This window comes from Tamandua tetradactyla, chromosome 11, assembly GCF_023851605.1.
Source record: "Tamandua tetradactyla isolate mTamTet1 chromosome 11, mTamTet1.pri, whole genome shotgun sequence".
Classification (NCBI taxonomy): Eukaryota; Metazoa; Chordata; class Mammalia; order Pilosa; family Myrmecophagidae; genus Tamandua; species Tamandua tetradactyla.
Window position 1 is genome coordinate 76,743,315 of NC_135337.1, and position 14,745 is coordinate 76,758,059.

Genomic DNA, 14,745 nt, shown 5'->3' on the forward strand with positions numbered 1-14,745 from the left:
CCAGGGACTCCTGGCTCAAGTGCTCCGGGGCTGCATGGCTGCATGTGACCTGCAGCGGGAGGCACACACACCTCAGCCTCGCTGCATAGCACCTGGGACACTGACTGGCAATGCTAGTGGAACCCCGGACTGTGATATGAGCCCTAATGGGTGCACCCTGGAGGCTGAGTCTTGGGCAGGAAGCAGCAGCCTGAGCTGAGCCTAAGCGTGGCTGAGAGTTGCTCCATCTCCCAAGTCGGGCTCCCATTGGGCCACTTCTCTCCCTCTACTGCGTGCACCCAGAATGCAGCCCCATCACCTCCCACCTGCACCTGCACCGCCAGCTTCAGTCTGTTTCCCCCGCAGCAGCCAGAGGGCGCCTGTAAGCACCTGAGTCATGGCCCAACCCTCCTCTGCCCACAACCCTCCATGGCTCCCACCTCCCTCCAGGGAAAAAGCCCAAGTCCTCTCCGCTGCTCACCAGGCCCCGCACGCCCTGCCCCGTCCCCTCCCTGCCCTCCCCTCCTCCTGCTCTCCCCCTCCTCCTTCTGCTGTAGCCCCACAGGCCTCCTGACTGCTCCTCCAGCATGCCAGGCCTAGTTATGCCTCAGGGCCTTTGCACGAGCTGTAACCTCTGCTTGGAAGCCTCTTCTGCCACCTCCTCCAGGCCTTTGTTCCCTGACACTGCCTTATGGCACTCTTCACCCTTCCCTTTTCCATCTGCCCTCTTGTCAGTCTGATGACTTATCTGGTTTTGCATCCACAACCCCTATTAAAATAGCAGGGGTGGGATTATTGCCTGTTCTGTTTCCTGCTTTGCCCCCTGTGCCTAAAACAGAGCGTGGCCCTAGCGGATGCTCAGTAAACATGTCAGATGGATGAAGACATTAGGGGTCAGAAAGAAGCCCAGCCCTGCCTGAGCTGTGTGATTGCCAATACACCCCCTACCTTCTTGGAGCCTCGATTTGCTCCATCATAAAATGCGGGCAGAAACAGTCATTCTTAACTCACAGAGTTGACTTTGCTCTTGGTTGCAGGGGCAGCTTTCAGTCCCTAACCCCGCACCCTGCAGGAATCCATGGGATGGAACTTCCTTTCATTCTGTTTATGACCTTCCCCCTTCCCTCAGCCGCCTGCTCCCAGCTCAGATACATCCCACTATTTCAGTTTTTCGTTGTGCCAGAAAAGTAGTGACAATATTGGGGGACAAGAACAGTGGCCATAGGCTGAGGGACCCCAGTGGAGTGTCAGAAATGCCGCAGCAGCCCTGGGCTCTTGGACACTGGAAAAGCTCTCCCCTCCTGGGCCTGAGAGTACCAGCTCCACACACCCAGAGGAGCTTGGGTGTGTAACTGGGACATGGACAGATTTATTTAGCACTTCCCATTTTATCCTACGCGACATCTCTGCTGCCAGGGCGATCCTACTCACAGCCGCGTGGTGCTCAGTCATTCCCTGTGTGCCTGGGGCAGATGGGAGCCAGTGAGGGTGGTAGGGGGAGGGCAGGGAGCCCTGAGTCCCAGCCCAGCTGTGGCTTCCATGCCCGATGCTGTGCTTGGCGAACCTGCAACCCCTCTCTGAGGCTCAGTTTCCTTCAACACCATGTAACAACACCATGAAATTTGTTGAGCATCTACTGTGCACACATGGGCACATTCAATGAGAAGCTGCTCATGAGTGTTTGTTGATCGACTAACTGATCGGCACAAGCTGGACTGAATTGCCTGCTGGGGGCTGCTGCTCGCTCAGTTTTCAGAAGCAAATGTCACGTGCCCAGACTAGAGATGGACATACTGAGGACTGCTTTATAAACTTCTGGAAGAAAAATACAACCCTTGACAGCTTCACCCGTCTAGCTGGCTTGTCATGGGGCAAACAGATGTCACCGTGGAATGACGCTGGAGCCTTGGGAGTCCCATGCCTCACCCCTGTCCCAGGTCTTCCTAACTCTGCCCAGAGAAAGATCTCTTCCCCACCACCCACCTCTCCAGGGGCTCCAGGCCCACCTCCTCCCCACTCTTTTCCAATTGAAGTGTAGTCTATTCCCAAGATGCATCTGGGCACAATATGCAAATAAAGGGAATTGACCCTCTCTCTGCACAAGCAAATTTCCCTCGCAGGCCCCCAGCCCAGCTTAAGATCAAGGGCCAGCTTTGTGCTCTGGAAGGATCTGAGAGGCCCCCTGCTGCTGGGGAGAGGAGCTGGCTAGGACAGAAAAGAGCAGAGAGAAGCAGAGCGCTCAAGCCATGCAATTGGATGGCCTGAGACAGATATCTGGAGGTAGGAGGAAAGAATAAAGCATCACCACTCTGAACCTCAGTTTCCTCCTCTGTAAAACAGGTTTCCTTAAGTAAGCCCAACACTGTCCGGGCATCAGCAGGTTCCGACCAGCCGATTCAATCTTTTCTTCTGTCCTCCTCAGACCTACCAACTGCAGCCCCACCGGTCTGGGACTCAATCCTTTCCTAACAGCCCATTTGTTTGCTTTCATGTAACTAAACCTTTTAAAAAAAGCAACATTGTATCTTCCCTAGTGTTCAGGGCAAGGGCAAATCAAATGAATGCACAAAGGCAAGTAACAATAGGAGTCAACAGAACAAGTGAGACAAAGTTTAAAAAGATAAAGAGGACTGAGCTGTGAAATGATTGGAGTGAAATCAGTGGGAGTGAAAAACTCAAATCAAAACTGGCCCCAGGCTCCCCAGCTCCTTCTTTTCTCTCTCTCTCTCTCTCTCTCTCTCTCTCTCTCTCTCTCTTTGCAAAGGATGTTGCGTGACTGTTGGGAGACAGGTGTTTGCCATGCCCTAGCACCCACCTGAGACTTTCTTCCAGAAGGAGAATTGGGAAGTTGAGTATCCTTGACAGTCAGTGATTATTCGCGGTGTTTCATGTTCTGTGTGTAGGACTTAAAATCACCCCGTGGTCTCCTCCTTTTCCTTAGAAGTCCAGGTGCCCTGCTTGGGGTCCGCAGAAAGTGGAAGGCTCCTGGTGTGGTGCACTCATGGCAGGGGGCCCAGATGGTGAGACCGTGGGGAGTCCCTTCTGCCCTGGACACAGAACCCGGCCAGCCACCCCCCATCCAACGCAGGTGGTGAACAGGTAAAACAAGACGCTCCAGCGGCTACACCCGCAGCAGCTGGCAGGAGATAACAGACTTGATTTAGAGCTTGGCATTGTGTCCCCAGGGAGGGTGGGGGGACACAGCCCCTTCATTTCTCCCCGGGAGGCCCCCAGGCTGATACAGAACTGTTCCATCACCACAAAGATAAAGAAGCTTTGTTTTGGTGGTGGGGATGGAGCGTGTGCCTGGGCTGGGAATCGAACTCAGATCTGGTGCATGGCAGGCAATAAAGATGCTATTTTTAAAGAATTATTTAACTGATCCATCAATCCCACTCCTGGATATTTATCCAAAAGAAACAAACCCTGCATGTGAGTGTTCAGCAGCAGTTTTATTCCTAATCACCCCAGAATTGGAAACAACCTAAATGTCCATTCGGTGAGTGAATGGATAAAACATTTGCTGTGTCTTAGTTTGCTGGGGGCCGCTATAACAAACATCCACAGGCTGATTGGCTGGCACAACAGGAATTTATTATATTCCTGAGATAGCGGGGTTGCGTGCTGGCTGCCTGTGAGCCATAACTCAGTCTTCTGCTACCATGTCCAAATGTCCTTGCTTATGAGGATCCCAGCCACGTTGGATTAAGTCCCATCCTGCTTCAGTCTGGCCTCACCTTAACTAGTAACATCTTCTGTGACCCTCTTTACAAATAAATTCACATGCACAGGACCTGGAATTCGGGTTTGAACATTAGAGGGGGACATGATTCGATCCATAATAGTATGGGAAAATGACTCAGTAATACAAAGGAATGAAGTACATTATACATATATGTGTGTATAATGAGGTGCATTGTACATTTATATATAGGGAGGTGCAACTATAACCAAAAGAATCTGAGATTAAGAGAGGAGAAAGGCCTGACTTGCTCGGACTCACAAAGAGCCAAAGTAGAACAGTTTTATTGAGTTATAATTCCTATACCAGATAATCCACCCATTTAAAGTGCACAGTTCAACGGCTTTTACTATAGTCAGAGTTCTGTAACTACCACCATAATCTGACTTTGGTGAATCTGAACAATTTCATCACCCCAAAGAGAAAGCCTGTCCCTATTAGCAGTCATCTGCCACCCCTCCCCCGCCCCAATTCCTACACGAAGCCCCTGGTAACCTCTAATCTGTTTTCTGTCTCTATGGCTTTGCCTCTTCTGGACATTTCATATGAGTGGAATCATACAGTATTTGTCCTTCTGTGGCTGGCTTCTTTCATTCAGCATCGTGTTTTCACAGTTCACCCATGTTGTAGCAATTATCAGATCATCATTCATTTTTATGGCTACATACTATTCCATTTGCACAGACAGACCATATTTTCTTTATCCAGTCATCTCGTGATCGGCGCTTGGATGGTTTCCACTTTTTGGTGAAGCTGAATAAGGCTGCTATGAATATTCACATATGCGATTTCGCACAGTGTATTTTCATTTCTCTTGAGCATATACCTAGAATTACCGTGTCTCGTGGTGACTTTATGTTCATCCTTTTAAGGAATTTCCAGGCTGATTTCCACAGCAGCTGAACTGTTTTACATTCCCACCAGAAAGGTCAGAGGGTTCTAATAGCCCTCCATCCTTGCCAACACTCGTTATAATCTGTCTTTTTAAAAGGAATTACAGTCATCCTTGTGGGCGTGAAGTGGCATCTCATCGTAGTTTTGATTTGCCTTTCCCTATTGTGCTTTTTGATCATTTGTACATCCTCTTTGGAGAAATGTCTGTTCAGATCTTTTGCCACTTTTTAAATTGGGTTGTCTTGTTATTATTCAGTTTTTAGAGTCCTTTATATACTCTGAGATACAAGCCCCTTATCAGAGATGTGATTCGCAAGTATTTTCTCTCATTCTGTGGGTTGTCTTTTCATTTTCTTGATGTCTACTGAAACATAGTTTTGATGAAACCCAAATTATTGATGTTTTTTTTAGTTTGTGCTTTTAGTGCCACATCTAAGAAACCATTGCTTAATCCAAGATCATGAAGATTTAATTCTAAGAGTATTAAGGTTTCAGCCCTTACATTTAGCTCTATGATTCATTTTTAGTTAATTATTGTCTATGGTAGCAGGGAGGGGTCGTTCTTTCACATGTCGCTATCCAGTTTTCCCAGCACCATTTGTTGAATGGTGTTGGAACTGTTCCTTCCCAATTGCATTGTCTTAGTATACTTCTTCATAATCAATGGACTGTAACTCGAAGGATTTCTTGTGCACTCCCAATACTCTTCCACAGATTTATACGTCTATTTTTATGCTAGTACTACTCCACTGTGATTATGGTAGCTTTGTAGTAAGTTTTGAAATCGGGAAGTGTTTTGAACCCTCCAGCTTTGTTCTTCTTTCTCAAGATTATTTTGGCTTTTGGGGGGTCCCTTGCAATTCCATACGTATTTTAGAATCAGCTTGCCAATTTCTGCCCAGAAGCCAGTTGGGATTTTGATACAGTCTATATTAAAGCTGTAGATCACCTTTATTTTTTTTTTGGGGGGGGGAGGGGAATTGCTTATGTTAGAAATGTGTAGTTTTCCAACCCATAAACGTGGATATCTTTCCATTTATTTAGGTTATCATTCATTTTTCAGCAATGTTTTGTTGTTTTCAGCATATACGTTTTGCACTTCTTTTAGTAGGTCTACTCCTAAATTCTTTTTTTTTGAGCTATTATAAATCGAATCGTCCTCTTAGTTTCATTTTCAGTTTGTCCAGTACTACTGCATAGGAACACAATTGATACCTGTTTATGACCTTGTATGCTGCCACCTTGGTGAATTCTTCTACTAGTTCTAATAGATTTTTTTAGTGGCTTTGTCAGGATTTCCTATGTACAAGCCTGTTGAGTGTGCAAATACAAATGGTTTTACTTAATCCCCTTTTTTTTTTTTTATCTTGATGACATTTACTTCATTTTCTTGCCTAACTGCTCTGATTAGAACTTCCAGTACAGTATTGAATAACGATGGTGACAGCGGGCATCCTTGTCTCATTTCTGATCTTTGGGGGAAAGCTTTCAGTCTTTCCTCATTGAGTGTAATGTTAGCTGTGGGTTTTTCATAAATGTCCTTTACCAGGTTGAGGCGTTTCCTTCTTTTTTTAGTTTGTTTAATCTGTTTTCTTTTTTTAAATCATAAACGGATGTTGACTGTTCTGGTTTGCTAGCTGCCAGAATGCAATATACCAGAAACGGAATGGCTTTTAACAAAGGGAATTTAATGTGTGGCTAGTTTAACAGTTCTAAGGCCGAGAAAATGTCCCAATTAAAACAAGTCTATAGAAATGTCCAATTTAAGGCATCCAGGGAAAGATACCTTGGTTCAAGAAGGCTGATGACGTTCAATGTTTCTCTCTCAGCTGGAAGGGCACGTGGTGAACATGGCGGCGCCTGCTGGCTTTCACGTGGCTCTACCAAAAGGGGACTCTCTCCCAAATGTTTCCTCTTTTAAAGGATTCTAGCAAGTAACTCCACCTTCAGTGGGTGGAGACACACCCCCATGGAAATCATCTAATCAAGAGTTACCACCCACAATTGGGTGGGTCACATCTTCATGGAAACAATCAAAATGCTCCCACCCAGCAATATTGAATGAGGATAAAAAGGCATGGCTTTTCTGGGGTCCACCACAGATTCAGACTACCACATTGACCTTTGTCAAATGTGACAGCCAGGGTTTGAACCCATGCCTGCCTGACTCCAGAATTCCAACCCTTACCTGCAAAGCTGCATCAGTGGATCCCACGTGGAGCCCAATGAAGAGCAAGGCACTCAGCAGAGTGTGTGTGTGTGTGTGTGTGGGGGGTGGTTCCCACCTGTCCCCTTGCTCTTTCGCATTTGAAGTGAACTTGCAGAGAGAGCGATGTTCAATTTGAAAGACTATGTGACAATGGTGGAATCTCTTGTCGTGAGGCAATGTTGTAGCAGAGATATTTCCAACCTGTCTCCCAGGAATTTAAATCCGGATCCTGAATGCGCCTGAGAGTGGCTGTGTCCAAACCTAGCAACAGGCGGCTGGTGGTTTGCTGGTGGGACCCCCAGAGTTGTCTCAAAAAAAACACAACCGAACTGATCATGGTGATAAATATACTACTGTGTGATGATATTGTGAGCCATTGATTGTACACCATGCACAGAATGTCTGCATGTCAAGAATGCTCATGTTTGCGTGTTGTTTTGGTTTGGTAATACAAAATAAATAAAAAAAAAAAAACCACAATGGAGCATGCACAGGTAGTTCAGTGGTAGAATGCTCTTCTTTCAAGCAGAAGGCCTGGGTTCGATTCCCAGACTATGCACCACTCCCCCAAAAAAAACCCAAAAACCCTCAATGGATTTAATTGCCAGGTGCTGGGAGACAGTAGGGTGTGGGGGGGAGGTCTGGCTGGCAAAGGATGGGGAGAAGGGCCCCTTCCACAGAGAGGGAATTGTTCATTAACTAAACTATTCACCCAACAAACAATAAGTCACACCTACAGCGTGCCAGGTGCCCTCCACACCCCACTTTCCAATTCTAGTGCTTTCCCCAGTGCAAAACTTTGAGATTCAAACCACTCCCTTGGGGAGCACTTTTCTCCCCTCTTCAGTTATCTGCAAGGTTTGGCTCGTGGGAAGCCTTGGTTTTGTGCTGCTGCAACCCTAAGGTCTTTCTGAAACTTGCCCACCTCTAGCCAGGATCTCACTAGAATATTATGTTCTTGTCTATGGTCAACTTCCGTTTCTGGCCAGCGATCCCGATTTTCCCATTTACAATGTCCACTTTTATCGAGCAGCCCTTTCTTGAGTCCGTATTCCATGCCCGGTGCTGCCTGGACAAGCTGTAACTTGTTTCACAACCCTAGGAGGGAGAGGCTATTATCATCCTCACTTACAGGCAGGAAAAGCAGGGCTAGAGAGGGAAACAGAAAACGAACAGGCAAAAACATAAAATTACTCTGAATTGTGGTAGATATTCTGGCATCGGGAGGCAGACGGCCATGTGTGACCATTTTGGTGGGATGGTGGGGGAGCTGTCAGAGACTAGATGGTGTAGGGGGATCTGGCCTTGGAAAGAGTAGGAGGAACAGAATTAGAGACAGAGGGAATAGCATGTGCAAAGGCCCTGAGGCAGGACTGGGCCTGGCCTGCTGGAGGAGAAGCTAGAAGGCCCCTGTGGCTGGAGCAGAGGGACTGAGGGGGAGAATGGGAGGAGGGGAGGGCTGGAAAGGGACGAGGTGGGGGGCAGATCGTTCAGGAGCTTATGGGTTACAGGGAGGACTCGGGCTTTTATCCCCAACAAGGTATGAGGAGTGTGACTTCCAGGAGGCAGGGATTGTGTGCACTGCTTGGGTTACTTCTGTCTCCCCAGCCCAGTGCATAGGCTGAACGGATGGGTTTACTGGGTACATGCGGCACTTGTATCTTTTTTTCTTTTTGCATGATCAGGCACCGGGAATCGAACCCGGGTCTCCGGCATGGCAGGTGAGAACTCTGCTTGCTGAGCCACCGTGGCCCACCCATGACACTGTATTTTCCTTGTTTGATCACAAGAAGCCTTCAAAGTATCCCTTTTTGCAGATGGGGGCACTGAGGCTCAGAGTATGCAAGTGATTCATGCAAGGTCCCTCCCCTTAAAGAAAAAGGAGGTTGGGCCAGGCTCCAGACCCTCCAGACCCCAGCATTCCTGCCTCCATCGAGCACTTGAGGTTTGAACACCTAGTGGGTCTGACATCCGCGCACAGACCATCCCATATTGTCCTGGAAGGTGGGGCAGTGTCCCCTCTGAATGGAGACAAGAAAACAGCCAGGCCAGGGTCATTCAGACAGGAAGGACGACAGAGTGGGTTCCACTAACCTGCCCGCTGCACTGGCCGCTGGGAAACTCAGGAGCTTAATTTAGGCTCTTTGTTTAATTATTCATCATCTCCTCTCTCTTCTCCTGTTTATGACTTCCGCCTTCCCATTTTGTTCCCGGGGTTAATGCTTCTTTGTTTATCTGCCTCTTTAGCCCCGAATGAATGAATCAACGATTTTAGAGGAAAAAAACCAAAACACAAAATTCTATACTTGATTCCCTCTCAGGGCATCTGGACCTCTCTATGTATGTACCTGGAGGAAATAAATGCTTTCAACATACTCAAAAACACGGTAACTCGAGTGCAATGTGGGTTGGCATTTTTGAGCCTCCAAACTTGCCCCACCACTGCCCGTGAGAGTAACTTTTTAATTTTTTCATATGTTCTCCCCACCCACAGGCCAGGCAGGCACATCCTCACAATCCATCTTCACGCTGTCTGCGTGATGAGGCGCTACCTTTGCCCCCTCTGGCAGATGGGGCGCTTGAGACCCGGAGAAGCAAATCCATTTTTGCAAGTGGGGAGACTGACGCTCAGGGTTCCACACAGCGAGTCACAGTCTGCGCTGGTTTGTCCTCACTCCACCTCAGCAGGGAACGGTCACAGCAGGTGAGATGCGTGTTGAAGTGGTTACTCTGCACCCCCCCCCCACGTCATCCATTCACTCATCCATTCAGTCAATATTTAGGGATCCCCAGTCCCCGAGGAGAGGGCTCTGCGCGTGTCCCCTCATTCATGGAGTCACATCCTAGCGTGACTAGAATACAAGCGGGAATGATGGAATGGCTGGCGGCCCGACCAGAGAGGCTCTCTCCCCGGAGCTGAGGTTGAAGTGGAAATCTGAAAAGAGGAGGAGAAGGAAAAGCATTCCTGGCAGGGGGAAAGGGAAGGACAAAAGCCCTGAGCCAGGAACGAACTTGGCATGTTGGAGGGACCCGAAGAGGCCCGGAGCTGGGTGACCCGAGGGCCAGGGCTGTGGGTGGGAATTTCGGGCCAGGTGGGCCGAGGCGAGGCAGCTGGCTTTGATTCCAAAGGCTAAAAGTGAGCCCCAGCAGGGTTTACAGCCAGACATGACATCCGCCGCGGCCTCCAGGGCCGGAGCGGCCCCTCTGTGTTAACACCGCCGCCCACGTGCTTCCGCGGGACCCGGCAGTCCCCACGTGCTCCCGCGGCCCTTTAAACGCCCCCGGACCACGTGCCGGGCCCGTGCCTCCTCATTGGCGGAGGGGGGCGTGGCGACTGCGCGGCTGCGCAGTGACGGGCGCGGGCCGGCTCCGCCCCCGGGCCGGCGGCGGGCGGTGCTGGCGGAAGGGATGACGTCACCGGCTGGGCTGGTTAGGGAGGGCGGGTGGGGGGGTGGCGCGCGAGCCGCAGTGAGTGTCCCCGCGCCGCCCGCCCGGCAGCCCGGCCGGCGCGCGCACGCCGCGAGCCGCTGGCGCTCGGGGCTCCGCTCGGCTTCCATGCACCAGCCAGGATGTGAAGCGGGGCAGAGCCCGGGGAGCCCAGCCCAGCCTGCCTGCAGGTAACGGGGGAAGAGATGCATGCCCTCGATGCCCCCCACCCCAGAAAAATAATAGCCAGTCCCCCAGCCCCACCCCCGCAAAGCCATCCAGGCGCTCGGCTGGGGGTGGGGTGTGGGGGGTTCTTGGCGGCAGCGGAGTGGGCAGCGCGCCGGCTTTGTGCCCGGCAAGCCCGCACGGCCATTGTGCGCGGGGGAGGCTGCTCGGCTGCAGCCCGCTGCCCTCCCAGCGCTGCGTCGGGAGAGCTGCCTCCCAACAATGCCCCCGAGGGGCTGGGCCGCGGGGAGGGCTCTGCTGGCGGGGGGAGGGGGGACTTCGCCCCGCGGCGTGGGAGTGTGTGTGGGGGGACTGGGTGGGAATGGCCCGGAGCCCCCCGCTGGAAGCTTCCCAAGCGCCGCGGGCTGCACCACCCGGGGCTGCGGGCGAGGCAGAAGCGCGGAGGGGGGACGCGCTTGTGTGTGTGTGTGTGTGTGTGTGTGTGTGAGTGTGTGTGAGTGTGTGTGGCGGGGGTGCCGGCCCCAGCTGGACCGGGGATGGGTTCTGGAGGCAGGGGGCGCTGTGTTGGGGGTGCGCTGCGCCCCGGAGTGGAGATGAGCCTAGGATGTGTGGCTCGAGACGGGAGCCGGGGTGGGGGTGGGGGGCACGGGTCCGGCCGGTGCGCCCGGGGCGGCTGCGGCGCCCACCGCCTGCTCTTTCCGGATCTGCCCCCTCCCCGGGGGTACCCCTGACTCAACCCACTTTCTTCCTCACCGCCTCCCCACCCCGTAGATCCCTTGGGGTGCGCCCCTCCGACACCCTTGTCCTTGCCCCACCCTTCTGCGGCCCGGCGCCCCCTCCTCTTTTCCCCAGGCGGGACGAGCCCGGACCTCCGGCCCCAGGGGCTCCGGCCGACCGGCGTACGCGCCGGACACCCCGACCTCGCTTCGGGAGCTGGGGGCCCCGTGGGGATCCCCGGAGAGGGGAAGCCGCCCCTGGAGCTACCAGCCCCGCGGACTCTGCAAGCCCCGGGAGCCCCCTGGGGGGACTGGGGGGTAGCGGTGACGTCATCCCTGGGGGCGGGTCCGTCGGAATCAGGTTGAAGGGGGCGCGGGGTGGGGGCGCGGGGCGTGTTCTAAGGGGAGACCCCACGGGTTAGCATCTCTGCACCCTGCACGCGTGGGTTCGGCCAATCTAGGGGCCAAGTTCACTGCTCTTCAGGAGACTCTCCCCTCCTAGATTTAGGATCCCTTCTTAGCACTGTTCCCGGCAAATCCTGGACCCTTTGCCTACCAAAGCTCCCCCCCCCTAAATTGGGGAACTCCCATTCAGCCTCTTTCTCTCCAAAATTCTCAAATCAGGGAACACCCCACAAACTGGAATCTTTCCTCAGCCACACCTCCCCCCCCCCAATCTGGAACCCGGGTTCTTCAGTGACGCCTACCCCCCATCTGAAATCTTCCTTCAGTGGCTCCCCAAATATGCATCTGTTGAGGGCACCCCTTCCTCGGCCACCCTCCCTCAAATTCAGCCACCTCTTAGGGATCCCAAAATCCATCTCCCTAGCACTTCCTTCAGGGGGGCCATTCCCCTCCCTCCCTGCTCAGCCGGGATTCCCTCGCACCCCTATCTCAATCGGGGGTTAGAGTGCCCATTCCGAGCATCGGTGGAGTCTACCTTTGGCTGAACCCCTGAAAAATCAGCCTGGCCACCGCGGCTGATGAGGGGGGTCTGAGGTATCCCCTGTCCCAGCTGAGTGCCAGGGATGCTGAGAAGCTGGGACAAAGCCAGTGGTTCTCCAAGGGTCCTAAGGTTGGGGACCCCCCTCTCTGGTCCTCCACCAGCTTCTACCCTGACTTTGGTTGCTGGGATTCCAGCCTTTTCTCTATGTGCCCCCTCCCCCCATGGCTGCTGTCCCTGGGGTGCAGGGGATACGGTCCCCTCTTTGTCCGGGGCACCCTTCTTTCCCCTCGGAGCCGCTTTCTGCCCGCGAGGAGAGAGTGAGCGAGCCAGCCGGCGCCTCTGCCCCGGTGATGCCAGCTGCTGCAGCTGCTGCTGCTGCTGGAGGTTTTATTAATGACCGAGGGACTCGGTCGATTCTGCCATTTGCATAGCTCCCCTCCCCCTCCCCGGGTTCCTTTGTACCCCCCTCCCCCTGCCAATCTTGCCTTCTGTCCCTTGGCTCCTTTCTTCTTCCTTTGCCAGATGATACTTTGGCGGCGGAAGACAGGCAGCTGGGGCTGGGGGCGGCCGCTCCCCGCCTCTCAAATCCCAGCGCCCACAGGCTTGGACCTGTGACTGGACAAACCACCCCTCCAGTGTCCCCCCTCTCCGCCAGTGCCCTCCGCCTGGCATCTCTTTCTGCCTGCTGTCTGTCTGTGTCTCTAGGTGCTTCCCCTCCAGAAAGCCTCATACTGCCCCGGCCACCCTACCCCCCCACCCCCAAACCTGCCAAGGGGGTTTGTCCCTTTATCATGACGATGCACTTCTGCATGGGGCACTCCCCCCCCCCCCAGCCCCTTGGGGACCATCACACTCGCTCTGAGAGTTGGTGTAATTAGGCTCAGGCAAACAGAACCATCACGGGAGACCCAGCCTGGCTGGTGAGCTTATGGCCTTTTCTATTTCTGTCACCCTAGCCGATGACATTGGCACCACCCGCCCCCCCCCCCCGGAAGGGGTGCCAGGTGGGGGGGGTGCTGGTACTGTCGTGTCAGTGTCTGTCCCCGGAGGCGGTGGCTTGGCCTGCCCCTCATCCCCTGGTGGGGATGGATGATGGGTGATTCTGGCGTGGCCTAAGGGGTGGCATTGGAGGGGTGGGGTTGGGGGCTGGCTGGCTGCTCCCCCAGGGTCCCTCACCAGGCGATGTGCGGTGGGCGCAGATCCGAGCCCTTAAGCACAGGCATCCGCCTCCCGTGGTGTGCCCAGTCGCAGTTCCCCATAGCCTGTGCTTCTGCTTGCTCCCCTTTAAGCTGAGAGCCCCAGTTCTTTTTCCCCTGCTTCCCAGGGGACCCGGGTATCTTGGCACGCCAGGGGAACCCCACTCGGAGCCACGAGGCTTTTGTCCTCTGTGGCTTAGGGTTGCGGACAGGGTGAAAGCTTGGCACGTGGCAGTGATTCAGTAGCAGCACCCAGGATGGTTTGGGAGCCTTTGCTTCCCATCTTTTTATTCTTTTGGATAAGAGCGTGGAGCACGGGGTTGGAGGGGGGGCCCTTATTGGGGCTCCCCAGTGCCAGGACCAGCCGAGGAGACAAAACCACCCACCTGCCTGGCCAGGGGCTTCTGGAAATGGGCCTCTGTCTCCCCTCCCGCCCTGCCCTCGGGGTTCGTACCTGCGGATGCAGCATTTCACAGGTGTCCGAGCTCTGTGCTTCTCACCTCTGGGACCTGGGTGCAGAGATATCTGTGGCTTCACCGATGAGCCCGAGACAGGGGGGCTCCCCCCCGTGTCATCTCGCGTGGCCCCCCATTCACCTGCTTCTCTTAAGTCGCGTGCAGCCGCCTGGCGTAGGGTGGAGAAGAGGGGGGTGTTGAGAGTTCAGGATGGGGGTGAGCCCGGTGGAAAACCCTAAAAATAAAGGTGGATATTTATAAACCCGGCGGGGTTTGGGAGAAGATTGACAAAGCTTCATGTTTCCGGCTGGGAGCTCCCTTCCTCCCTTCTCCTGCCCCCCAGCTGCATTAGGGCTCAATTTGTGGAATCAGTCGGGACCCGTGGAGGGTTTGGGCGACCCTGGTGGCTACCTCTCTGGGGGTCTTGGGCTTCTGGACAGCGGTAGGGGGAGGGGGACCTAGGAAGAGATATGGGAGGCAGATAAGCCATGTGCTAAGATAAGATGCCACGGCGATGGGGGGTGGGGGGCATCCTGTTTGCCAGAACGTGTAACCAAGAGGATGCTCCTTTTGGGCGAAGCTGGTGCGAGTTGCCCTTGCTTTGTCCTTCCCCGCAGCAGACGGTGCCCAGTGTGGGGTATTTTAAGAGCCCCCCAGCCGTTCACCAGGTGGGATGGCGCAGCCTCCAGCGAGGACAGGCCTAACTGCCGGGCCCCGGTCACAGCAGCCACGTGCCCAGCTGATAAAAGCAAAAAACCCACTGTGGGTACCGGACACGTCGCCTCCCTTCTTGGAGGCAGCGAGGGTTCGAGGGCCTCCGCAGACTGCAAAAACGCTTTGTTCCCGCATTTTGTCCTCTTTCCACTTCCCTTGTGGAGAACCAGGAAGCTGTTGGTTTAGGGCACCCGATGAGAGGGTGCTAGAGAGGCTCGAATGCTCGTCAATGGGTGCCTGAGAATTGACGCAGGGTAGAGCGGGAAAGCATGATCGCCACCC

The 14,745-nt window shown here is 53.6% G+C and overlaps 1 protein-coding gene and 1 long non-coding RNA gene across 5 annotated transcripts in view; both read left to right on the plus strand.

Annotated features, from left to right (window-relative positions):
- The first annotated feature begins 2,738 nt into the window (after positions 1–2,738).
- LOC143649599 (uncharacterized) lies at positions 2,739–7,291 on the plus strand. The gene is made up of 3 exons (XR_013159131.1): positions 2,739–2,826; positions 2,921–3,078; positions 6,445–7,291. It is a non-coding gene; the product is annotated as an uncharacterized LOC143649599 (long non-coding RNA).
- A 3,034-nt stretch (positions 7,292–10,325) lies between these two features.
- PTPRS (protein tyrosine phosphatase receptor type S) overlaps positions 10,326–14,745 on the plus strand; it is a 105,649-nt gene continuing 101,229 nt past the window's right edge. For all 4 annotated transcript variants that reach the window (XM_077121056.1, XM_077121059.1, XM_077121061.1 and 1 more), the window contains exon 1: positions 10,326–10,441. The gene's annotated coding sequence lies outside the window, so the exon portion shown is untranslated. The remainder of the gene's footprint in view (positions 10,442–14,745) is intronic.